This window comes from Dermacentor andersoni, chromosome 11 (genome assembly GCF_023375885.2).
Source record: "Dermacentor andersoni chromosome 11, qqDerAnde1_hic_scaffold, whole genome shotgun sequence".
NCBI lineage: Eukaryota > Metazoa > Arthropoda > Arachnida > Ixodida > Ixodidae > Dermacentor > Dermacentor andersoni.
Window position 1 is genome coordinate 55,727,407 of NC_092824.1, and position 27,403 is coordinate 55,754,809.

The window sequence follows — 27,403 nt, forward strand, 5'->3', positions numbered from 1 at the left end:
CTACGGGAACTCGGCTGCTGCGCATACGTGACCACGCCAAGTAGTCCGCCAGTGTTTGAAAGTGCTTTTGGTTGCTCGGAACCGATGATAAATCGACGCTACTTTCACGCGCAACGGTTTCGCCTTTCCCCAGACGCGGAAGGGAAAAACCGCAGTATACCTAAACATTGACACTCAGTGGTGTGTTCTTAACTTTTGCTAATAAGGTGTTTGTGTTTTGTCTTCTGCAGCCTAAACTAAAGTGGATTGGAGCACAGGACTATTTTAAGCAGCGCTCTTACTTGCCGGCGCTCTGCCTCCGTAGCTTTACCTTCGTAGCCACAGAGAGTTGTCCGCCAGGAAAGAAGGAACGGCGCGGCACCCTTGGTTTCTTGCATACCACCATAAAAAAAATTAAAAAAAGAACGCTCGTCTTCGTGCACAGCACGCCGCCAGCTTTTCCTGGTAAACATTGTGGTTACATAAGTTGCAGTTCAGGAATACTCGGGGGCCTTCGACTGCTGTCGCGTTCAAACCTGAAAGGCGAAGCGTGATTGTCCTCTAAATTTTTTTCAAATGTTAGGGGGGCTGTTTTTACTTGGCAGTGGTAACTGCGCCTTGATTCCATCTCCGTCAATAAAGAGACTTTTTTTTTTGATATTATTTACACACACCTGCCGCATATATACGTGACTAAACACCACATTGCAGAGCAGCTAACAGCACAGCGAAAGAGGCAGCCCTTTGCACGTTCAAATATGTTAAATAACATTGCTTGCTGTGAAAACTAGCAAAAATGAAAGCAGGGTATTGTGGTGCGCTGCATATATAAGTGCCAGTGAAAAGGACTAGGGATTGCTCACGCTTGCAAAACTTACAGGACACTTGAACCAGACGCTGGTACTGGTAAAAATACACACGCCGCGAATAGCATGCGCTCTTATTGAAATGTGAGCCAAATTTTGGACCCATGCGCACCTCGTGCGTGTCAAAACGTAGCGCCAAGTCACACTTTTCTCAAAGAAGCGTGAGACCTGTCGGGCAACGAACCATCAGATCCGGGGGCAGTGGTTGAAATGTTTAACGCCAGTTCTAGCGGAAGGCTTGTGAACAATGACATCGCATCAAATGACACCATAGCGTCATCATGAACAGGAGCAATGTCTCGTACATATTCAGTAAAGTGGCCCGAGTTGTGCACGTCGACGCCGCATTTTCAACGACTGGCGGAATGATCTTGTGTACAAAACCGGAAAACATTTACAGAAGTGAGCCAGTGTAGTCGGCAATGGGCCGCCAAGGAATACCTGGCTTGTGTATTTTTGGTAGACTATAAAGTGAAGCAGCTGATCCGTTGTGACAAAGTCGTCAGTGATAACAGTGTTTGTTCTGGGACGGGACCGAATGGGAGGCGTCAGCTCGAAGGTTTGGGCAGTCACTTTGCACTTTTCATATGGAATCACGCCTCAGGGGACTATAGGTGATGGCCTCACTAACCAGTTTCAGCGTCTTCTTGGAGCAATCACCAAAGTCAAGCAAAAATAGTTGCGGTTCCTTTATCAGCTCGGAAGAATGACCATGTCTGGATTGCTTTGTAGCCGGTCGACAGCCTCACGTTACGCTAGCGACAGCGCGGAGTTTGGAGACTTGTTTTGAAGCCTAATAGGTACATTTATAACACGTGTGCCAGCTTCATCAAGTCTAATGACTTCGACTTCGCTTACATCCTCTGTTAACTGCAGAAATCAACTTCTTCGTAGGTCGTGTGGACCCTGTGCTAAAGCTTGGGCATAAACTGAGGACCGATAGTTGCTCTTTGTAAGGCTTATAGGAGAAAAGATTGGGTAGTCTCACCCGCTACAATTACAATGCGGGATGTCCCACTTGGTGGTGGACGCAGCATTTATATCTTCCCATGGTGAATGAAGTCGTTGTTTAGTGATGTCACGGCCTCTTGGGGGTTGGCGTGTAGCTGTATTGAAGCAAATTAGGAAGGGCACATGAACTCTAGTCGGCGATATGCAAATAAAGTATAATTTTACAGCATTCGGATTTTAGCTTTGCAATCCTATATTCAGTCGTCGTTTCGCGCAGTTGAAATGAACCTGTTGCCGAAAGTTGAGGGAACCGGCCTGCTTAGCCATAGGGATCGAAGGATCAAGTGCTCCTTCTTGCAACTCATATTAAATGTGACATGACTCTTGAAATTGGCTGCTCAAGGATGCGTACTGTCGTATCCAGGTAATTAGTGGTTGGTCGCACGCCTGTCGCAGACTGAGAAAATCCAGAGTGTGACGGCAAATCCGTCTGGCTAGGTAAATACATGAAGAAAAAGCGCGATAACGTACAAGGACCGAAAGAACTGAAAATTTTATGACGTTTGGGCTCCTCAAATGGCGAGCCCAGCTCTCAATAAAATTCGTGACAGAGACGCAGCATACTTAATTACGTTTTAGTACGTGACACATGCAGCGAGCATAAACTGTTGCAAGTGTCCCGTGACTGCTATGCAGCGAGTGTGCCGTGGCCTGTAAGTGCAAGGACTTTAGATGCAGGCGCGACGGAAGCTTCTTTTCCTTGGCCAGAATACGTGCACTTGCCCAGTCAGTATTGTAGCCTTAAGATTCCATATGTTCAGCAAGAACGAGAAGAAAGGGGGTTAAGTTATTTATTAACCATATCATAACAAGGCAACAAACAAAGACAGCAAGGATGACACGGGGAAAAAAACTTGTACTTACTAGTTAAAGAAATGGTAAATCTATGGATCTAGAAGTGGCTGGAAAAAGAACTTGCCCGAGGTTGGGTACGATGCCATGTCTTCGCATTAGGCATGCGCTGCTCCACCAATTGCGCTACCACGGCGCCATTTTTCTATTCACTTTCTGGAGTATTTATATATTACTACTAGAACTAATCCTGAGCCAGCGCCACTATTCGCAAATCTTGGCGGCGGATGTGGAAGATACTTTCGAGTCAAAGGGAAATAGAGGCCACACGCTGTTTGTTAACGTCATACTCATGCTGCTTCGTACGTTTCTTGAAGTCACGTGTCTGGCCGACATACTTGTTCTCACGGTCACGCACATTATGATGCAGAGTACACCGGGGAATTTTTCTGTGGTAACTTGTCTTTTGCGTTTACTCAAACGTTTTTAAGTTTGCGTGTTGGCCCATGAGGATTTTGACCAAGACCTCAGGTCTTGGTTGGTGTATCCTTTCAAGCTTCTTATATACGTATTTCCTCGGCAAGACGGGTTGCGGTATGATTTAGGTTTCATCACCCTTTTCTTAAACACGGTTTTCGATTGAGGCCTTCTCCTCAATCGTTTCGGGGCGCCTGGCAGCTGCCCTTTGAGAGCAGCTTCCCATAGAGAGCACCTCACGGCACATACCTCACATTTATCATGAAGAGAGTTTGAATAAAGGCGCTTCCTGGTACGAATTGTTTGACTGTGTTTATTTGCGCAGTTTAAGGAACAGTATGAAGTAATCGAAAATCTTCGTTGCGAATTTCGATAACACTTACATATTTTCCGATGAAGCAGATTATCGTCTGCTCACCCTCGGCCGCACCCGGCCACGGTAAGAATGAAACTTTTGGCCGCACTGCCCATTTTCGTCGTAGACGTCGGGTCTTGTTAATATCAAATAACCCTGAATACTAAACTAGCCTCGAACGACGCGAGACTTTAACTGAGACTACTCGTGCTCTTGCCAGCGCGTGCTCCCTCTGTGCCGTCCCTGGCTAGACGCCTCGGCAGAAATCCTTTCGTGTTGGTAGCGCCTCAAACTGTGGGTTACGTGTGATTACACGAATGGCGAGCTGGCAACCTGACCACGCGCCAACGTCTGAACGGAACAGATTGCATACTTCCCGAATGGCACATCTCGAGTTGCGATGCCATCATGATCAAATCTCGTTATGACCCCTTCCAAGGACAGTCCTGACTGCGGAGTCTATCGCTAAGCAAGTTTGAGCACTGCCGACGTACTCACACGGCTGAGCATTAAGGCTACTTTACGTTTGACACTCAAGAGTTGCGTGCTTGCCGTAGTGATTGTTGGGGAAGGAAGTTGGCTACTTATGTCAATTCCTGCGAGAAAACGGACGCGTGTAACTATGTGGCACACTGCAGGACAGCAAAGACTTGAGAGACCATGACCACAACCATAAGTGGAGGGACAGTTTCGGAATTTCGCACGTCATAGGTGCCAAACTGAGAAGTAGTGGCGTCAAAGTTAAAATCCAAAATACAAATTTAAACTGCGTGTCACGGTGACGCTCACTAGGCGGGAAGTCATGGGTAGCCCCCGGTTGCGCCGTAGCCTTGCAAATCATTGAACAAGAAGCGGGAGCACTGCGCGGGGAATCACAAGTGATCTGAGACTGCCAATAATTGTCTTCTGTTTAACCATCGCAGTGTTTCTTGCACCTAAGTATTTCTGAAATAGCCGGTTTTACCGTCAAATGTATTATCCCGACATCGATAAAGAAGTTTGCAGGGCCCCTTTAAATACCTTCGGCCACAGCAAGTGCTTATAGCACTTCTTGCTTTCTTGGCGCAAAAATAATCGTAATTTGAATATGCACACGTAAAACAATAATGCTATGGCTACTACGCTTCGTTTTAGGCCGGTGAAGACACAGCGCCTAGTAGCTAGGGGTGTTTTGCCGACAGATAACAAAAAGACAATTAGCCACTGTGGATGAACTTAACTTTCAAGAATTGGCGCAGTGACCAAAATCATTCTAACTAAATTATTAGCTTTTTGAAGGTGGTTTGCAAGTGCTCGGTGGCATGCCGGGAAATGAAATTAGCTCTTCCGCGTGAAAATCGAAGCACCAATTGCGATAACAAATTAGTAGATAGCTATACGAAGTTAGGACAGTAACATTACCGGACGTATAAACTTGTATTCATTTGCTTACTAACTAAATTAACAATGATAGTATGTGTAAGTGTCACTCAATGACGACGTAGAAGCCGACACACAGAGACAGCGCTGTCTTTGCTGTCTACTTCTTTCTACGTCCTTGTTCAGTCGCGCTGACCCATTAAATCATGGATTGAAACCATCTAGCCCGTCAACGTGTTTTAATTAAATTAACCTGCACGGCGTCACGCACGCACAGCTAAACATGAACGCATTACGCTGAATCAGAGCGGAAGGTGTCTGTGAAAACGCTGGAGTTAAGAATCGCGGCAGACGCCGCGAGCCAATTGACCTCCATGCATGTGTCGTTGCAATGCGTGCGAAACGAGGAAAGCACAGCCACACGAAGCAAGCGACACTACGCGCACTACGAAAACACCGCAGATTGCTTTGAACATGAGGCTCGCGCGGCCGCGTACATTATCCACGTCACAGACCGGTTTCGATACAGGAGCGCCGGCAACGCGTCCCTACGGCGTCCGCCAAAAAGGCTGTTTCACATTGCACGATCTTCAGTCAGTGGAACAGCGGAAATCGTCGCCCAGCGACCACCGCGAAGTCGTGGGCCCTCCGCGACTGGAGTTGTTCGCGCCGTCGCTAAGTTGCAGCGATCGGCGCGATGTGGGATGGGCAATATGGGAGGAAACAAAGCGCCGCCAAAATAGGGGCTTTCCTGTTTTACCTCGCGTTGTTAGCTCTGTGGAGCAATGTCGCACGCCAGTTTTAGCTGTGTTTTAATAGCGCGTAGGAGCTTCATAAAATTTTTTTTATTTCTTCCGCTTACACAATTCGTTTAAAAGGAGAAGCTGCACGCTATGCAGGTCGGGAGAAGGATGCCGTTTCAGCATGAGGCACGTGCTCACTTGATCGGCAGCGTTGTCAACCTCTTCATCGCTACAAATTACGCCAGCTGCTTAAGTACGCACACCCAATGGCAGCTTCTTCGTGTGCAAAAGCAAATACTCCTCCAGGAAGAAGTTGTGGATCCTATTGTAAAAACGAAACTAGAGTGTACTAAACTCAACCACACCACCGACGCCGCACAAGCCGCACGCTCATACCTGCGGTGTTAAACAGCGTTTCACTCACAGCATCTGCAATCTGTCATAAAGTCTCAATGCTTTTGAACATTAAAAAATGAAGAACTTATTCGATTATTGAATAATAATAGGAACATTCGAATATTTGACTAGCTTCCATGTTTTTTCACCGATGGAGGCATGGATACTTTGTGATCAGGGTGCAATCTTGTGCATCGCTGCGACGGAAATCGCGCTGCCGCAAACGCATGTGAAGGCTTTCAGCTAAAATTGCTGTGCGACGTGTGCGGCAGAACAATTTTTTTCACCGCCATCGCGCCAGGTGAAGCAATCTTTAGGAGACCCCGCGGTTGTCTGCACTCTGAACGGAGTGGCGGGCGAGGAGGACAACGAGGCACCATCGCAGCTACCGGAAAAGAACATCCCTCCTCCCTCGCCTCACCCCCCTGCCTCGCACGCCATACAAGAGGGCACGCATGCGGGCCGCGTTCCTCGCTCACGCATGAGAGATTGAACCGCGTTCTTCCGGTCACCATCACACGCTTTCCCTCGTATGGAATCTCACGGCGACGCCGACAGCGACGGCATAAATGCGCCTGCAGTCTCCATATAATTCCTGTGGCAATAATAGGAGACGATTAATTTGCGCACCTTCCGTCTTCGCCGCTCCTTATTTCCACATTACTAACCGTCAAGGTAAAGTTGGGGCTCTCGCGCATGTTTTTCGCAACGCCCATGTTGTCTCCGCCGATGTAGAGCAGGATGTACAGAAAAAAGCTAGCAAGTTACTACCTCCTGGTCAGCCTTTTCCAAAACATGAATTGTGGCTATGTAAGCCAACTTCTAGAAAGCCACCTACGAAATACGTTATAATCGCCCCCACCTAAGAGGCAGTCCGACATTTCTTTTCATCTTCTCTATTCATTCGTGTTAAGGGAAACATCAGGTCGAGAACGATCCTGGTCTTTTGTACCTGGAAGTCAAGAAGCGCACACGGAATGGTCGTGGCCTCTAGGCAGCGGATGACCCCGAAGAGGCCGCTGGGTACCGTATCACGCCTTCTCACGGCCACTAACGCCAGTGAACAAAGTTCCGTGGTACTCACACACACCCCTCCGACAACTTCCAGCGAGCTGTGCCTAAGGTTGGTGCTCTCAAGTGGACTCGACTTGGACTGAGCTGATGCCTTGCATGCGGTTCAATGATTACGCGGAAAGCCATAATAGGCCCGTACGTCACGTTTTTCCCTTGGAAAAGAAGCCTCCGTGATCTCTGGCTGAGAACAAATTCACCCTGCGTTGACGAATTTTGTCGCGATATGCCAGCATCAAGTTTTAGTAGAGTCTATCAATTTATCCTCTGTATAGTAGCTAGTTTTCATCTGTTTTACAAAAGTGTGCAAGTCATAGTGTAGAAGGTTACCAAACATAAAGTATTCGAAGACCACACAAAAGCAATCTAATTATCTATACTCGCAGGGTATAAGCGGCACCGACTGGTCATTGCAAGCAGCATCACGGTAATTAAGAGGATACTACAACGACGAGAGTATCAACGGCAACAAATTATTCACAAAGGCGTCTGATCACTTTGTCTCATGCTATATTAATTATGCAGCCTGTCGTCGAAACCAGTGAAAAAGAACTTCAGAACCTTTTCATAAGACCGCTGCCGTCGGAGAAAATCTGGGGTGTGTGGCCGGCAGAAACACCACGAAGTAGAATTCTGTGAAAAACGAGAATCTGGAAAATTAGTTGAGATATGAGAGAGAGAGAGAGAGAGAGAGAGAGAGAGAGTTAATTAAAAAAAAACTAAGGTTTTAGGAGGCGCGCATACGACCACTGTGATGCCATACTGTGTGGAGGGATAGAGAATGGGATTAAAAGATTCCTGTGGACAGTGAAATAAAAAGAACAAAAATAAGCATGAAACGCACAAGTGGACTTGATACCATTATTTACAAGTGAGATGGTGGGTAAATCGATGCTTTTCTATGTGAAATGATGAATATTTAAAGCTTTACGATTAGACCAATTCCTGACAGGTGTTTGAACAGTAAATCCTCAACCCGCCTCGGTTTTGAAGGGCCGAGTAGAGATATAATATTGCCATCTAATGCACTGTGGCTTATTGTGGTGTGTACGTTTCCTTTTTTTTTTCCTTTTAGGACACGAATTGTTGTGGCACAGCAGCTTTGTCCTTCGCGACAACTCGTCATGAGCTGCATTTCGTATCCCTGACTTGGGCATGTATTTCTATTTTATTGTCATCGCAATTAATTTCGCCGTCCTGGTCACCGTCTGCCTCACCGTGGGATTCCTTATAAAGTCATCTGTTAACATAATATCGCACCCTCTCCTCTGCTCCTCCCCTATGCTGCGGGTGCGAGGGAAAGCGTACGAGGGTAAGCCTAGAGGGATCGTGGCCTGAAGCGCGCCCAGTGTTAGAACGGGTTAAGGTGTCAGGTGATCATTACTAATATGGATGAGATAGTTCAAGTGGCTGAGGAGTTTTATAGATATCTGTACAGCACCAGTGTCACCCACGACGATAATTGAAGAGAGAATGGTCTAGAGGAATTCGAAATCCCACAAGTAACGCAGGAAGAAGTAAAGAAAGCCTTGCGAGCCATGCAAAGGGGGAAGACAGCTGGGGAGGATCAGGTAACAGCAGATTTGTTGAAGGATGGTGGGCAGATTGTTCTACAGAAACTGGCCACCCTGTATACGCAATGCCTCATGACCTCGAGCGCACCGGAATCTTGGAAGAACGCTAACATAATCCTAATCCATGAGAAAGGGGACGCCAAAAACTTGAAAAATTATAGACCGATCAGCTTATGTCCGTTGCCTAAAACTATTTACTAAGGTAATCGCAAGTAGAATCAGGAACACCTTAGACTTCTGTCAAGCAAAGGACCAGGCAGGATTCCGTAAAGGGTACTCAACAATAGACCATATTCACACTATCGATCAGATGATAGAGAAATGTGCGGAATAGAACCAACCCTTATATATAGCTTTCATTGATTACGAGAAAGCGTTTCATTCTGTCGAAACCTCAGCAGTCATGGAGGCATTACGGAAACAGGGTGCAGACGAGCCGTATGTAAAAATACTGAAAGATATCTATAGCGGTTCCACACCCAAAGTAGTCCTCCATAAAGAAAGCAACAAAGTTCCAATAAAGAAAGGCGTCGGGCAGGGAGATACGATCTCTCCAATGCTATTCACAGGGTGTTTACAGGAGGTATTCAGAGACCTGGATTGGGAAGAAGTGGGGATAAAAGTTAATGGAGAATACCTTAGTAACTTGCGATTCGCTGATGATATTGCCTTGCTTAGTAACTCAGGGGACCAATTGCAATGCATGCTCACTGACCTGGAGAGGCAAAGCCGAAGAGTGGGTCTAAATATTAATCTGCAGAAAATTAAAGTAATGTTTAACAGTCTCGGAAGAGAACGACAGTTTACGATAGGTAGCGAGGCACTGGAAGTGGTAAGTGAATACATCTACTTAGCACAGGTAGTGACTGCGGATGCAGATCATGAGACTGAAATAACCAGAAGAATAAGAATGGGCTGGGGTGCGTTTGGCAGGCATTCTCAGATCATGAACAGCAGGCTGCCATTATCCCTCAAGAGAAAAGTGTATAACAGCTGTGTCTTACCAGTACTCACGTATGGGGCAGAAACCTGGAGGCGTACGAAAAGGGCTCTACTTAAATTGAGGACGACGACGAGCTATGGAAAGAAGAATGATAGGTGTAACATTAAGGGATAAGAAAAGAGCACATTGGGTGAGGGAGCAAACGCCAGTTAATGACATCTTAGTTGAAATCAAGAAAACGAAATGGGCCTGGGCAGGGCACGTTGTGAGGAGGAAAGATAACCGTTGTTCATTAAGGATTACGGACTGGATTCCAACGGAAGGGAAGCGTAGCAGGGGGCGGCAGAAAGTTAGGTGGGCGGATGAGTTTACGAAGATTGCAGCGACAACATGGCCACGTTTAGTACATGACAGGGATAGTTGGAGAAATATGGGAGAGGCCTTTGCCCTGCAGTGGGCATAACCAGGCTGATGATGATGATGATGATGATGATGACATATCTCTCTTTCCTGGAAGCGTTTTCAAGCAGAGTTGATAGATGGTAGGAGATGCTACTCGTAAATTTTTTACCACTTTATGCATTCTATGCCAACTTGATGTCCAGAGATGCCTTCGCTTTTAAACGCACGTGTTTATAACTGTCCTACATATACGAGACACATATACGTCTAATTATGCGATTGATACATAGAGAGTAATATAGGGGTTAATAATATGCAGCTTTGTCGTAAACTAGATCAGAGATTTGGCCACCATTTCACGTAACGTGAATATTTGCTGGCACCTACATCTACTAGAAGTATAAATGGCTACCGAGTAAAGAGCACTGGAAAGAGGTCTATCAGATGTTGGTCAACAATTCAAACGGCGCATCTACATAGCGATGATCACTTTGATTGTCGATCCTAGTAGGGAATCACGTACGGGCGCTTTTCCTTTTATTCACTGGCACTGTCTGGAGCGCCTTTTCTTAGACCCGATAACAATGAAAACATCCTTTCATACACGACAGATAGCAAGGTGGCATTGACAATGCACAGTCTTTTAAGCAAGGAGTTCGTGCTTTACAACAAAGCCCCTCGCGCAAGCGCGCACAACGAGTGAGCTTTATTTGTCGCTGCAGATGTCTCCTCGCCCTCTCCAAAAAAGGAAGAGGCAACAATATCGAAGAAAATCCGAAACCAATTTTTATTTAAGATAAACAACGTGTCAAAGGGTGCCAAGGCCCTACTGGAAAAGCCAAGCCAGCTCGTTTATTTACAGTATTTGTTCAATGAGGGAGGATAATAGAGAGTAGAAGGTAACGTTAGAGTAATCGATTACTTTTTAGCAATGGCTCAGTTCTTTTCGTGAGGCAGGTATTGGTAACGGTAGTCAATATTTTTGTAGAGGAGTGGTTGTGATCGTTTGCTTTATTTTGCTAATAAGTAAAAGTTTAGTGATCGTACACCATCAAGAACAAAGAGCTGGAGACCGTAGATTATACTGCCTGTTCATCATTCTTCGTACGCTTATGCTATGCACACTTCTGACACGCACAGTTCCAGTAGACACAGTTCACCTGTTTGATAGACTATACATCGATTAGGGCTTTAGCATACTACACGTGTACTTGTTTATCCTTCTGGGGTGACCGCTTTTCACCGGTTAACATATGTTAAACGTATTTCGCTCAGCGCCGGACACGCCTGCACGTATGGGAAGATGGTTGTATCTGTTGTCGCCGAACATAGTGTTATCCGATTATATACACGAAGCGAACTCTGCAGAAATTTCTTGAAGATACGGAGTTCCAGCGGCTTCAGTGGAACCACGTCATCTATAAAAGCCTACGCGCTTGTCTCGCAGATCAGATATTGACGATTACCACTTGTATCCGGGACTATAATTGTGCTTGGGTGTTGTTTTACGGTACAAGTTGGACCAATGAAGAGTAGGTTTCTGTACGTGCAGTTATACCACCATTTTGTTCTTCATGGTCACTGCAAAGGCACGATATGGCTGCGGATTGGCTGCGGACCAATAATGAAGCCGCTGTCAGCTGAATGAGGCGGTTGTTGAGCACTCGTGTATTAAAGGGGGCAACCGCTGGTTGCTAGTTTGGTATAAGAGGCAAACAGTGCATCTTGGTAGTTAAATAATGAGTCAGCTTAACTGTAAGTTGAACTGCACCCATGTAGTTATTCACATTAAGCGAAGTACCGTCAAGTACTACTGCCAGCCTTCGAGAAAGGCAACGTAGCCATGTTTATAGAGCACCGTGTGGCCGCTTCTATGAAAGCGCGCTTTAAGCAATAAAGAATGGTTTATTTCAAATCCTTACGGCAGAACTATATAAAAGATACAAGCAATCCTTTTTCGTCCTAATGGCTTATCAGATCGTAGAAATTGCTACGACACCCGTTCGGGTTTCCTTTGTAGCAACTGCTACGAACGGGTGGATGCCTGATTTTCCCTTTATTAATTACGTCTTCCCAGCTTGCGGGTTTCCGCAGAACTATTACGTCTATTTCGAGGAGTGCGCTAGGCCTAACCCCATCGGATCAATGCAATAGACATTCGCTCAAACTGTGTTTGCGGCTCGGGAAGACTGAAGCGTGCGCATCCTGCAATGCATCACCAATTTTCTACCATCATTCTGTCGTTTACAGGGAAGTAACTTCTCGAGAGACAGCAATATCTATCGCGAGAACCTGCCTCACAATTTTCTACTTGTCGACGATGACGTCTGCCATTAATTCCCAGCATGCCCTGCCTATACTGCTACTCACGTCATAAAACAATGTGGCCAATAATCGTAGAGAAGACAAAGTGTGTGGTTTCAGGCATTTCATGCAGTTAATTTCTAACAAAATCTGCGGAACCCTCAGCCGTGCTAGTTCGAAAAGTTGTCCGACGCGCTTGTGAAGAGGAACGTCGCTAGCAAATTTCACTGTTACCTGTCGAACTCGAAAAAGGTAAACAGCTAATCCCCGTATAATCAGTGTAGTTCAGTATGTAGCGGAAGTGGTATAGGACATAGTAATTACTGCATCCTTAATATTTCTTTTTCTTTTTCGTCGTTAACGCTTTGCATCAGCTATTCAAAATTGACTCAATATACAGCCGGCACACAGTTCGCTTGGCGTAAAGGAAAACAGCCTAAAGCGTAGCATATCTTTTTCTATTAATTGTACGTACAGAAATGCTGCAACTGTGCATAGTCAGTTATCAATGACAGTGTGGTAAATACTGAATAATTTGTTAGGTATACGTGTGAAATACCGTTTTGATCAAACAACTATTACCCTTGTCGTGACAGCGAAATTGAAGCGGCAACTAGCTCTACTTACGCGGTGCCCTGCAGCGAAAATTCCTCTAAATTAACCTGATTTCCACCTAAAAGTCCTCCACGAAGGCTGCGTCGAGCAATGCAAGAAAAGTTCAAGCGGAACACTTTCGTTCTTAGTGACAGATTATGAGCACGAATACACCAAATGTAGTGCTTGTCTCGCAATTTCTTCTGAGCGCAGCAGCACTGACGTTGACATTGCAAATTTCTGCAACTGAGCAATTAGCCCACGAGCGTATAAATAAGTAATTAACACATATTTGTTATTTCTCTAGATAATTGCTAATTGCCTATTTCCCCAAGAAAATATACTCTCTACGGCGTCGCCTCAGAAAAATTTTGTTATTTCAACTTGAAACATATTGAATATAGGCGAACGTAACTTTGATATGATGGCGCCAAATAACACCAAAGTTACATCCCTACTTTATTTAATTGCAGTAGGAAGAGCATATTGAACACTGCAGATTTCAGCTACCGCGTTCTGAATATGAAAACATTCTGATTTTGAAAAAAAAAAATGGCCTGAATACTTTTGCTAGGGTATTCTTTGCTTAATGTCATATCTTTGCGTTAGCTTTACTTTTGTGCACCAAGTGTCGGAAAAATAATTCGCTTTGAATCCTAGCGCTGTTTCTTCATAAGCAACAAACTAGAGAGGTGGCCGGGTTCGGTGTTAAGACACAGCCGTAGCACAAATAGTTGCCGTCCTGTTCATTATGGTTGGCTTGCGACACCATTCCTTAATTTCATGATTTACTTCTGCAAGTAGTGCACACCAAATGCTCTAGGATGCTATAAGCAGCAGCATCTGACTTGCCATACTGGTAAGTAAATTTGTTTTCAAGTGAAACAAAACAGATAAGTTAACCAGCACTGCCATCCCGACCGACTGTGTCAATAGTGAGCATCAGCAGAGTAATCTCGACGTCAATGGAGCCAGCAGCCTGACACAAACTGCACTCATTCTACGTAAAGAAACCACCATACAGCCTCTGGCATCTTTGCGTAAGTTCTTCTTATTTCGCAAATGTATCTGGGCATATGCAGAAGGCCATTGAAAAATACTGAGAAAGAAGATTGCAGCAGACGTTTTTATTTTCACATTTTCTTTTTGCCACTGAAGAATTATAGTATTCGTTTTCTTGCTCCGCAATATGCATTGGCTAATATAGTATGTAGCTTGATGGAGCACTAATGTATGACTTGCTAATGGTTGTTCTGCTGAACGCGTTACACGAAAAGCTGGACTAAAGAAAGGCAACAGCAAAGGCACTTATTTGTTTTTACGATTGAATTTGGTAAGGCTCCAATTATTCAAATAATTATTATAGGAACATTCATTTCCAATTAACAGTTACGTGTGGAGAACGCCTAAAAAACTTCTATTTTTGGGAAAGATTGAATGTTTATTTATAGTATCATCTTGTACTATTTACGATTGACTGATTGACTCATTGATTGATTGGCTCAATCATTGAAATATTTATTAAAAGGATGGCTGGTGAAAGGAAGGGTGCGTGCCCCCTTTTCGTAGGACAGCGTAGCGTTAATTCTTCTGGTGGCACCTTCTTGCAGTGCGACCAACTCTTCGTACGACTCACCCCTTATAGAGGTCGGGTGTGCTTGTCACTGAGGCTGGCTGTAACAGGACAGCAACAGATCAGATGTTTCACGTCGATGTTGATTACAAGGCTATTGGGGCATTTCACTTGTGTTCTCCTCCACTTGCTCAGAACATCCGATGCAATGAATGCTTTAGCTCTTGTCTTGAGGAAGAGAACCTGGGCTCCTCTGCCTAGGCGTGTGAGAATGGGAGGAGTCATGCTAGGAGTGGACTCGCACAGTAGAACCTCACCCTTGTCGTTCGGTTCAGGTCTGGCACAATGGCCGATGACGGGGAGCTATTAGTATGTTCAAGCAATGGTCGGCTCACAATAATGCTGCGATGGCGGTCCTCCCTAATTTTATCGCATGCAGCCTCACGGGCCGCCCTGTTCCTCGCTCTCTCCTACTGCTGTTGTGTGTCCAATATACGAGAAAGCGGACACGTTTATTATGCCACCGGTGGCCGCAGGCTTGTTTTATGTGTTGCGCTATGGTAGTGGTGTAGGATCACGGGTTCAGTTGCTTGAGGATATCTTGACTGTCAGTGTACATGTGAACCGGGGCTTCTGTGTGCCCATCGTTGAGTTTAATGGCTCATTGGGTGGCAGTCCTGGGAGCATAGCCGCTCTAGGTCACGGCGCGTGCTTGGCCGTTTTCTTTGTAGTGAGCGTTAGCGGCGTACACTTTTCCGGAACATTCATAGTATAGTGTCGGCAGCGTGCCTTCGAGCATAAACCTCCGTAACGCAATTTTTCAAATTAATTAGTACTTTAAATAAATGTTTAGGCCACAGCTGTTCAGACAGTTGTATTAAAGACTGCATGCTCTTGGGGATCCATGAGTGGCATTGAAGGCTACGGTTGGGGATTAATTAATTCGGAGGACAGAACTTCTACTAGAAGAGACATCGCGAGCTAGATTACGAAGTTTCACATGGAGATATCAATAAGTGTATTTCTTGCTGCGGCGTAAATTGGCAGTATCGCTGTACCGGACCCATGATAGTTGCGAATATTCTACTACGAAAATCTTCTGATGAGTGGTGATTTCGAGGTCGTAAAGAACGTCGCTGCCCGTGCGTTCTCTAAGATAACATGGGAGATTGTAAATGTAAAATGAAACGCTACCATGATTTCAATGCGTCTTGAATATTATCGCAATATATTCTTGGCTTTATATCAGGTGTTTCATGGTAGGTAAGTGTCGCGTCTGTTTTGAAATGAAACTTCTGCATGTACAGTGTGCATGTTGGATCAACGGGAAGTTTTGGTTGCACGGTTAAATAAATGTTGTGAAACTAAACTCAATGCCTAGGAATATTTTATTTTCATCCTAAAGGATGTGGGATTTCATGATATATCTATATTTATGCTCCGCACAGGCCATAACTATAATATCGTATGTTGGTTATGCTTATAAACGACACCTTTCACAAGCTATGACGAAATTCAAACAGCGGTTCATACGAAAGTAGACCGTAGAAGCAAGAATGGTTCGGACAGTTGCATGCAGACATGCGTACAACAGGAACAGCATAATTAGGAGGAAGCAATAGCTCGGGAGTCTCAATAGATGAACACTTGTGCATAGAAAAAATCGTTTTCCTGTGCAACCAATGCAGACATTCCAATGAAGCTTCCTGCCTTAGAAAACGTTAAAATGTAGGTACTGTAGAAGTCGACATTTTATTTAGATGGTGGAGTGTTTGCACAAAAATTATTGAAAATCACTAAAAGTGAAAAAAGGAACTCCGACGTAATTCATTTCCAAGTAACCCAGATATAAAAACGAGAGCGTATTTCCGTAAATTGGAGATCATAAGTCTAAACTGGACAAAATTGATGTGTTGCACATAGATATGCAACGCTAAGCAAATTTGTGGGGTTTTTTGCCGCTCTGCGGCACTGCGCCCCAAGAGGCGTATGCTGAAAGATCCACAGCCAGCGTTCAACAACCTTTCTTCTTTTATTTTTTTCTCAGAAGGGTCAGTAAAATATGTGTCGACGCTCTTTCTGGAAATAGGCATTCATTTGAGCATGATGTGTATGGTAAGGCTTTCAGTTCACCATTTCGGTATGAATAACGTTTAGTCTTCTTTTATCAGAACGCTGTGTCAGTGGATGACAGCGTATTTCTATTCGCGAGGTATTAAACTGCGACATAAAAGTCCCAGAACTTCTAATCAGTTGTCACTATCACTGTCGAAGGAAATTGCATAAGCTGATATTGTGCAAGTTAGCTAAGAAGCGATTTGTATTTTTCAGGGGTATGGGCAAGTGAGGAATAAGCGGTATAGTAACTTCCAATCCGTGTAGGGGTTTTCATTAATATCTTTATCTACCTGGGGCAGACTCAAAGTTTTAGTTTACCTTCAGATTCTAAGTTTATAAATTTAGAACAATTGAAAAAGAAAAACGTGAGTGGTAGTGATTTTCTTTCCCCAAAAGTTACGCACCTCGACCAGCTTATCCCTTCAAATTTACTTTTTCCACACGCTTGTGAAAGAACAAATTTCTTGGGCATGCGGTTGGAGTTTAATTATAATATGGCGGTGACGATTCCGTCATCTTTATATATGCCAAGTACTGCAGGCATCGGACCCTTGAATTATATGGGAGCCTCGTCCTGTGAGCGTTTTTTAGAAAGCTGGTAGAACCGTTTGCGAGCTTTGAGGTTCACATGATTGTGCTTTGGCTCTCTGGTATATGCATGCTTCTACATTTGATTTGGCTGCTGATGCAACTGTGGCGTTAGAATTCTCACCATACATATTGTATCAGGTTGTATTGCAACAAATGGGTCCCCGTCATTCCACGTTATCTGCAACGTGAGGTGCCCGAAGCCTTTCACGATCATCCGACGGCCGGTCATCTATGCTACCACAAGACTTAGGACAGAATCCGAAGTCGCTGCTCCTGGCCTGGCCTGTCTTCAGCAGTTGCGAAGTCTGTTGCATCCTGCGTTTATCGTCGAAGCCGCAAATGACCGACAACAGCTCCTTCTGGCTCTGTACAACATCTGCCTTGTCCCGCTTCGCCTTTAGAAGTAGTTGGAAGAGATTTGCATGGTACTCTTCCCACGACCTCGCATGTTAATCATTGCATTGTTACGGCTGTAGACCATCTATCATGCTACGCGGGTACAAGCTCTCTACTATTGGGGAGTGCTGCTGAAGCCGCCGACTTCTTTCTACGCAACATTTTCTTACGCTATGGTGATCCACGCGTTCACCTCAGGAACTGTGGCAAACTCTTTATCACTTCTGTCCTTACCCGAAGTTCTGCGCGCCTCAAACATATAACAAAAGACGAGTTCCAGTTACCACCCGCAGACCAATGGCTTGACAAAGCGTTTTCATCGTACCCTTTCCGACATGATTGAAATCTACATCCGCCTCGACCACACGAACTGGGATGCAATCCTGCCGTTCGTGACATTCGCCTGTAACACGGCTACGCAACGCACCACCGGCTTTTCGCCTTTTTTCCTCACCTATGTCCGCTCACCTAGTTTCGTTCTTGGTGCATCTTTCCTTTCTACTCCTGTACCCCCAAGAGCGTGTTTCACGTAACTATTGTATCTCGCCTCACGGACTGCCCTCCCCTCGCCAGCCTTAACTCCGGCATCTGCCAGGATGCTCGTAAGTCTCGTTACGACTCGACTCACCGCGCTGTGACTTTTTCTACTCGCGACGAAGTTCTTTGCACTCCTGTGTGCTTTCCCGGCTTATGCGATAAATTGCTCACGCGTTGTATTGGACCTTACACGCTCATTGCTGAGACATCCCCTTCTGCATTTCCTCGACTCGCCGCTTATAACGCCCTCCGTTCACCGTTGGTGTGGGACAGAGATAACGGATGTCTCTCGTTTAATGCCATATACTCGACGCACATCATAACACTACCGTGCGGCCAGGCGGCCGCTTTCACAGCGAGATGGAATTAGTGCGAGCGCGGGAGATGCCTAACTTTCAACTTCATCGCCTCTACATATCATTATCCATTGTACATAATCTGCATCTGTATATATTATGAGGGAACGTATCCCGGCCACGGCGCCGGCATTTCGATGGGGGCGAAATGAGAAAACACCCGTGTACTTAGATTTAAGTGTATGTTAAAAAACCCCGCCCAGGTGGTCGAAATTTGAGGAGTCCTCTACTAAGGCGTGTGCTATAATCAGAAAGTGGTGTGGGCAAGTAAGGCCCCATAATTTAATTTTGTAAATATCATCACCAGATGCACAGCTTGTCCCTCGTGGTAGCAGCACGAGCTCGGCTGCAATAAACTGGTTCCTTACAATATGTCGCTTTCCCAATAAAGGGAGTGAGAAAAGCAGGCGGCACTCTGACTTTTCTTTCTCCTTGCTGATAAGTGTTCCGCAGCCTTGGTCGTGCTAAACCGCGGCAACCTAAGACGGGGCACACCGCAACGGCCGCCATTCAGTCATTCGGACAGAATGCACGCCGCGGCGCTAACGAATCTGGCGACGACGCCCGGCGCTGCCGTTGTTATCTAACTGTTCTCCTTTCTTCTTTTTTTTTTTGAAAAGCGAGAGATGACAAGGAATATAACTAACGGGTCCAGGGCACTTCCTTTGGGTCGGTGGCTGTCCACCTGCGCCATTTCTCTTTTCAAGTGGTCCCAACACTTGCGTAGCTCCTGCTCGGCGGTCGGGCGGACTCCGTTTTGAACTCTCGTTCGGTCAGCGTATGTTTATTTTTTGTTCTCCCTTAGAAACACTGCATCAGCAGGCTTGTTTTCTAGCACGTGGCCGTGTCTCGTCTTGAGGTGTTTCAGAATTTACGGCTCCTCCGTGGTAAAGTTGATTATTATTCTCTGAAACGTTCCCACAACAAATCATTCAATAAGGAAGCGGTTACGTGAACACATAAATAAACACATACATAATAAACAATATATATATGTGTGAAGAAAAAGAGTACGCCGTACTTTGAATAAGCTCAGTAAAATTGACTGGCGTATCGGCTGGTGGACCAGCCTGTGTTTATATGTGTTATTCTTACACGATGCAAATTTATCAGCATCGTGCAAGAGGAAGTGGAAACAAATCTCGCGTCATCACCGATAAAAGAAAACGACGCGAAATTGGCTGCAGCTTAGCTCAGCTAACCCTGGATATGCAAAGCGAAAGCTTGGTTTCGCCTGGGGCCCTGTAACGTAAAACTATTCCGACATGTTTTTATTCCAATCTCCTTACGTCAAATTTGCGTAACCACCGACGCAAGCATCGGGCTGTTACCAGCAGAGTAGTCTGAAGAGACCAATTAAAAGCTCTCCTCATTTATAGGAAGTCACTTTTCTTTGCTTTAAAAACGAATAACATTGCCTACATTGCTATCTAATTGGCTGACAAAAGGTGATGAGCACGCTCAAGCTAAGAGGAATTCCATGGGGCCGAGCAAGTGATCTGAAAATCGATAACAGAATGAAGAGGGTGGTGCTGGCGTCGGCGATTGGTCCGCTTTCCCTTACTTAGCTTGCGGTGGCTGGTCGAAAATCGCGGTGACATGCAACGGCAGGTTAAGAATGCTGCTAAAACGGGTCCTCAGCGAATAAGAGTTCGCAGAGCGAGGTCGTAAACGTGCTGATATTGCTGGAAAACATTACACGGCCACGCGAAAAGTTTTATAGTACGCAAATAAACCCACGCTCCCCGGCAGGTGTGAGTAGACAGTGCCTGAGCGATCGGCGGCAGCCATATTTTATTCCTTTCGGAATGGGGCAGCCGGCGTTTATTCGGAAAACAATTCAGTTTGGTTAGAAATGTTAGTGCATCTTTAGCGCGTTCGAGTCACTTTGAGGCGGCGAGTTTTTGCGGTTTTGTGACGTCGCGTGGCAGTCAGGCGAAGTGGGTGGAGCCCTAAAGCTTTTGTCCACTAGCCGAAGTCTAATGGCCAAAAGGCGTCGAATAAGAAATAACTGCGTTTATTTTGTTCGGTCCAATCATGCATGATCAGTTGTACACGTCATTTGACATGTGGAGCTATCGCGGTTTTCGTGATGTCACGTGATAGACAGGCGAAGTGGAGGTGGTTCAAAAAGCTTTTGACTAATAACGGAGGGCTCATTGCAGAATTGGAATAGAAAAGGTTCGAATAGCTTTATGTTATAACGCCCCTGGTTAAGCGTTGGTTCGACTTGGTCAACCATTCGTTTACCCGCCGTGGTTGCTCAGTGGCTATGGTGTTGGGCTGCTGAGCACGAGGTCGCGGGATAGAATCCCGGCCCTGGCGGCCGCATTTCGACAGGGGCGAAATGCGAAAACACCCGTGTACATAGATTTAGGCGCACGTTAAAGAACCCCAGGAGGTCGAAATTTTCGGAGTCCCCCACTACGGCGTGCCTCAAAATCAGAAAGTGGTTTTGGCACGTAAAACCCCATAATTTAAAACCTTTCGTTTAGCTGTAGGTACTGTACTTAGTTTTATAATCATTGTCAAGCCAGGTATGACGGCTCTCCCTAAGTCGGTGGCTAGACATGACTGTGATTACGCTTGGGTAGACATGCATCGCTCAACAGTGCGACGCCTATTGTGCCCCATAAAAAGCCCAGTGATAGACATGCAAAGATACGCCGCGAACATGCGCAGCGTCTAAGCACAAGCGGACAGGGTACGAACGCGATTGCTTCATTGATCACGACGGTGCGATGCCTGTTGCATTCCCGACCGTAATCCAGTGAAGCAGCTCGCCGCGCGGTATCCCCAGTTCTCTGATAGGGTCACCCAGCTTGGCAATATGGTCAACATCAGTAGCTGCAAAACAACATACTGTTGCCACGTATAAGGCATGCATTTAGGCCTTGCCATTAGTAGATAATCTTTGAAGTACAGCCTATAAAATTGAGTATTTGCGCAGAGTGCGAACAATAAGATCACGTTATGCTCACATTCCCAGAAACTTTCCACTCTTTTTCCCATTACATACTTTGATTGTCAAATCTGTCATGAACTCCATCAATTTCAGGCAGCGCAGGCTGGTGCCCAAGCGTAACCACCTCTTGTAATTATAATTATCTACCAGTATATTACTAGATGCTTGCAGGCTGAGGAGCAGCAACTCGCATCCTTTGCAGTCCTTACGATGCGTTTTCAGAAAGTTGGTGGCTGAAAAAAAAGAACGCCTCGCTCTGAGTGATATGCAAATCTGGTTTGCATCGGCACCGCCATGAAGGCACCTCACATAACAGACGATACGTAACGTTCTTCAGACTTAGGAATTCACCTGATTAGTTAACATGATGAACATGCTTGCTGTGACAAATCCAGAATATGATTCGTGTGTGTTGGGTAATCACGTTATCATAAAAAGAAAGGCTTTTGTACGCAATCCGTCGTTTGTTGAAGCTATAGGCAGAGTACAACCGAAAAAAACATGTAGTTCATGTGTCAAGACAAAAGGCTTATTATTTAGCGCCGCCTTCAAAGATCGCCACTGGTTGCATGGATGACGACCGCGTAGCAAGACCTGCCGTGGCCGTGCTAGTAGCGACGTTATGTCGCACACGTTCACTGTCAAAAGGATTGTCAATTCATATTGACATATGCGACGACACGGTGCCGACTCACTGCAGCTCTTCCGTGAGCCCCGAATCGGCTGCTTTGCCGCCCCTTTGAAAAGCATATAAGTCAAAGAAATGCAGTTTGGATTACAACGCCGATGAAAGTGTAACACAATCTTTCAAGAAAGAGTTCAAAACTTCTCCTCTAGATTTATCTTATTGAACTACTATCGGCGCAAATGCTTGTCCTAGCGCTTTTTTCTACCTGACGCCGTGTTTCCCACGTATGACTGTTTCATTAAATATATTACTCGAATAATGACCTGAATAATGATACCTCTCCTCCAAGCGATATGCCACGCTTGCTCGTTCATCGTATGGAACTTTCGGTATACCTGACTGCAGTGGCAACGCATACTTGGAAAAACAAGAGAGCAATCGCCTTCCTACTTCCTCCGTCACCATCACTGATCACCACGTGTTCAAGTCAGCACTCTGTGACCATGTGTATCCTCATTAGCCCTCTTATTTATTACTGCCACTCCTCTCTGCAATGCCTGTAAGGCCCCGAGAGTGAGTGAAATGAAAATATAAAGCTTCCCGTATAAAAGGAGTGTGGAAAGCAAGCGACACTCTGACTTTCCTTGTTCGTGCTGAGTCGAGACGACAGTGCCAGCATTCCAGCGCGGCCGTGGCAGCCAGAGACGGGCGATACCGCAAACACGTTGGAACGCTCGGTGCGTTGGTTTTGCGAGCCATTTGGGCTCAATGCAAGCGGCACTCACAGATTACGCGACCATGCCCGGCAGTGCCCTGCCTCTCTAACCTTTTTTTTTTTTTTTTTTTTTTTTTTTTAGAAGCGAAAGATGTGGACAATTACAACTCAGTGGTCCGGATCTGCTCCATTGTGTCCGTGGCTCCCCCCACTTCTCTTGCGAAGCTGTCTGAACACTTTCGTAGCTGCAGCTCTTAGCTGCTGCTCTCCTGTCTGCTTCTATTTCTCTTCCTTCTCGCTTAGGGACACCGCATCGATACGCTTGTTTTCTAGCACGTTGATATGCCTCGTCATGAAGTGAATGGGAATTCACCGCTACTCCTCGGCAAAGTTGATTATTGTTTCCTGAAACATACCCATAACAAATGTTCGAATAAGTAAGCGAACGGTTGAGTGAGTGAAAACTTTATCGTAATAGTCCGGCGATTTGGGCGGCGTGGCGTCATAAGCACCCCACCCTTGGTGACGGCCCCGAGTCCTTGGATTCGGGCGGCGTCCTCGGCGTGCCGGACGGCCCACAGTTGATCAGCCAGGTCGGGGCTTTGCAGGGCCGCCTCCCAAATCGCGCCTCGGTTCGAGACTGCCATGTCTACACCGTTCGTCGGGGACTCCTGCTTCTCGCTTACGGGTGCATGCCCACAGTATGTGCTGCAGCGTAGCTCTGGCTCCGCACGCTTTACAATCGTCGGACGAATAAGTGTCGGGGTAGCAGAGGTGAAGGGTCGCCGAGTTCGCATATGTGTGTGTCTGCAATTGCCTCCACGCAAACGCCTGTTTCTTGTTTAGTTAGGCGTGCGGGGGTGGGTATTTGCATCTGTTCAATCTCTAGTGTTGCGTGATGTCTCTGAAAGTGGTCCCGCGATCCCCTACGAACAGTTGAATAAATAAATAAATAAATAAATAAATAAATAAATAAATAAATAAATAAATAAATAAATACACAGGCGCAACATTTGCCAGGCCCAAAATTACAATATGTAAAATTGTATGAATCATGCAACAGAAAAAGCAAACAAACCACGTCGCATCAGCCAAAAAGGAAAAAAAAAAAACCCGGCGCCACATGTTGCTAGAAGAGAGATGCACGACAGCTACCACTCGCAGTTTTCAGACTGCATTTCTTACGGCGTGTAAGAATGCACATTTGTTTCTGTATGTTTATTGTTTGAGCAACAAAATGTGATTCCTTTTTATTTATAATTGAGCGATTTAGGGCTATGAAAAGTTTCTGGCCTCGCTCCCATGCTCTTTTCGTATCATGATAAGGCCGCCTTCTAGTAAGGGTGTCTTTTCATTCAAAAAGACAAGTTTGTGTATCATGCCTTGCCTTTTTCTCAACCTTACACTTTCCTTATCGTTATAAAAAGGCGCCTTTCAGCGTTGAGATAAGGTCCGTTTGTCAATACGGGCATAAGTAAATGTCAGCGGCTGCACACACATACATGTGCTTCCGCAAACTGTCCTTTCACACACTAAGCGCCGGAAAAATTATTGTGCTGTGGGCCCTAACAGTTTTGCTTTATACGAATAAAGCAAGAGTTAAGCCCGGGAAAGGTTCTGAGGCAACCAAAGCACAGATAGTTGACGCCCTTTGCATTTGCGGCACCCACCTGTAATGGAATGCTTTGCTTTTTGTAAGCAGTGCATTGTTTCGTTATATCCCCAACAACTAATGCATGCAGCAAAGTCATCGTTTTTATTCGTCGAGAACTGACCTATGTTCGCCAGCCGATTCCGCCTCATGATAAAAATCAATACGTTTGCCTAACAATTAAAAAGGGCAAACTCATGTTTACACTTGTAGGCGTTTATATATCGCCTTCAAGTATTTTTGATCCCAAACGATTAACGAACATCTTGTCTGTGTGCCCTGCCCCCTATGTCATCATCGGAGATTTTAATGCGCACCATATAGCATGGGGAAGCGCAAGAACAAATGCAAGAGGGCAAAGACTTGCAAACTTTGCCTGTAACCACGGCCTTTTACTCCTGAATGACGGCAGCCCAACGTTTATACGAGGCGTGAATTATGGCAGCTGTCTTGACCTAGCTTTCGCCTCCAGCACTTTCACAAGATATGTTAAATGGTTTTCGGATATCGAGACACACGGGAGTGATCATATTCCCACATACCTTGTCATCAAAGGAATGTCCAGTCCCACCCCACGGAACACCATTCGAGTAATTGATTGGACCACTTTTACTTCCACCATGGAGGATGCTTGTCGAGAGGGCTTGTCCTCTGGATTAGAGGAAGCAATCAAGTCTGCAATGCTACACGCCACGCGCACGGTCACGGTTTCGTCGAAGCGCACGGAATTGGATATAGAGTTGGAGCGACTTCGTGCACTCCGTCGTCGTGCGGAGCGGCGTTACCGGCGTACAAAATCCATCGAAGACCTTAGGACAGCCAGACGACTACAAAAGAAAATTCAACGTCGCATGGATAGATTGGCATCTCGACGTTGGACAAGATTTTGCCAGTCACTAGACCCCCGAAAGCCACTTTCCCACATCTGGAGAACCATACGTGGTCTACGTTCCCTCCCTGAACAACGCTTCCCATTCAAAGCGCTGGCGCTCTTCCAGGGGCGGCTAGAGGCTGATGTTGCAGAGGACTTTTGTGCAAGGATCGCTGGCCAAGCAATCGGTCCAGGCTTTCCAGCCCCCAGTCGCATCCCTGTTTCACGTGACGGCCGCATGGATCTTCCTTTCATAATGGAGGAACTAGAAGCGGCTCTTGCTCTATGCAGGCGTTCTTCATCCGCGGGACCGGATGGAATATCCTACCGCGCCTTGAACAACCTGAGTGATAGCGCACGGAGAGAACTGTTACATCTCTACAACTTATCTTGGCAGGATGGCATGGTTCCCGAAGAATGGAAGATAAGCCGCTTGGTCCCTCTCCTGAAGCAAGGCAAGTCCCCACTTGAATCCACCTCATACCGCCCAATAGCGCTGGCCAGCTGTGTGGGAAAGATAATGGAAAAGATTATCCTTGCCCGCTTGGAATGGTACCTGGAGCACTACAACATGTTACCGAATTGCATGGCTGGTTTTCGACGAGATCGCTCTTCAGTAGACAGTGTTGTTGATCTCGCTATGTACGTCCAGCTTCAAAAGTCACGCAAAAGACTATCTGCAGCTTTGTTCTTGGATGTCAAGGGGGCATACGATAACGTATCTCACGAGGCTATCCTCGATGCTCTTGAGATGGTTGGCCTAGGTGGTCGAGTTTTCCAATGGATCTCTCATTACCTTTTTATGAGATCGTTCTTTGTCTGTACCGGTGATGGCAAAACGGCACTACACTACACGTACCGAGGTGTTCCTCAAGGCGGTGTACTAAGCCCTACCCTATTCAACCTCACACTCATTGGTCTCGTTGATCATCTGCCAGCAGCGATCAAGATATCTATGTACGCCGACGACATATGTATATGGACCTCAGGTGTGACACGTCCTCAGATACGTGCAAGACTTCAAAAAGCTGCTACTCTAACAGCTATATACCTGCGCAACCAAGGTCTTGAAATCTCTTCAGACAAATGTGCACTGCTGGCGTTCACTCGCAAACCAATGACACCCTACGCCATATCAATAAATGGCCACATAATTTCGTATGAGAAGACTCACAAATTTCTTGGCATAATCATTGATAGAGATCTGTCATGGAGCCCGCACGTGACCTACTTGAAAAAGCGTCTGACAGCAATCTCCCAACTTTTCAAGTTTCTGGGAGGAAAGACTTGGGGAATGTCAGTGCATGCAATGTTGGAATTGTACAGGGCTCTTTTTCTGGGCTTCTTGAGGTACAGTTTGCCCTTACTGACCAACACCTGCCAGACAAATCTTCGTGCTCTACAGGCTATTCAAGCTCGGGCTCTCAGGGTTTGTCTTGGTTTGCCAAAATGCACATCGACAGCAGCGACTATTACGATTGCTCGGGACCAACCTATACAAACACACATTGCGGTAGAGGTGTTGAGAGTGCACATTAGGCACGTTGCCCGTGCCTGTTCCCACCATCTGGCAACACTACCGTCAGAAAGGCCGCAGGCAGCATTTTGTACTACGATTTCGAAGTATTATACCTGCCTCCCATCAGGCTTCACCCCCGCAACTAAGCCATCGATTCCTCCCTGGTGTTTGGCTCGACCCGCAGTACACCTCACCGTACCAGGAATCAGGAAAAAATCTGAGCTGTCATCACCTGCTCTTAAACAACTAACTCTGCTCCTTTTGCACGAGAGGTACGCCGAACACGTACATATTTATACTGATGGATCGGCAACTCTCCAGTGTTCCTCTGGAGCCGTGGTCTTCCCAGCGAAAGCCACCACCGTCAGTTTCAAGACATGTCACCCAACGACACCGATGGCCGCGGAACTTGCAGCCCTTCGCGCTGCACTTCATCTCGTCAGCCAAGAACAACCTCGAAGATGGTCAATATTCAGTGACTCGAAGGCTGCACTGCAATCTCTGCTATCGGCCCTGCAGCGCGGACCACACGAACAACTGGTATTTGAGATTAGAGAACTCATTCATACCTTAACTGATAAAGGACACCACGTGACATTTCAGTGGCTTCCAAGTCA

General features: G+C 46.0%; 1 pseudogene; it reads left to right on the forward strand.

The window, feature by feature from the left end:
- LOC140213988 (uncharacterized) overlaps window positions 1-6,471 on the forward strand; it is a 63,878-nt pseudogene extending 57,407 nt beyond the window's left edge.
- The last annotated feature ends 20,932 nt before the right edge of the window (window positions 6,472-27,403 follow it).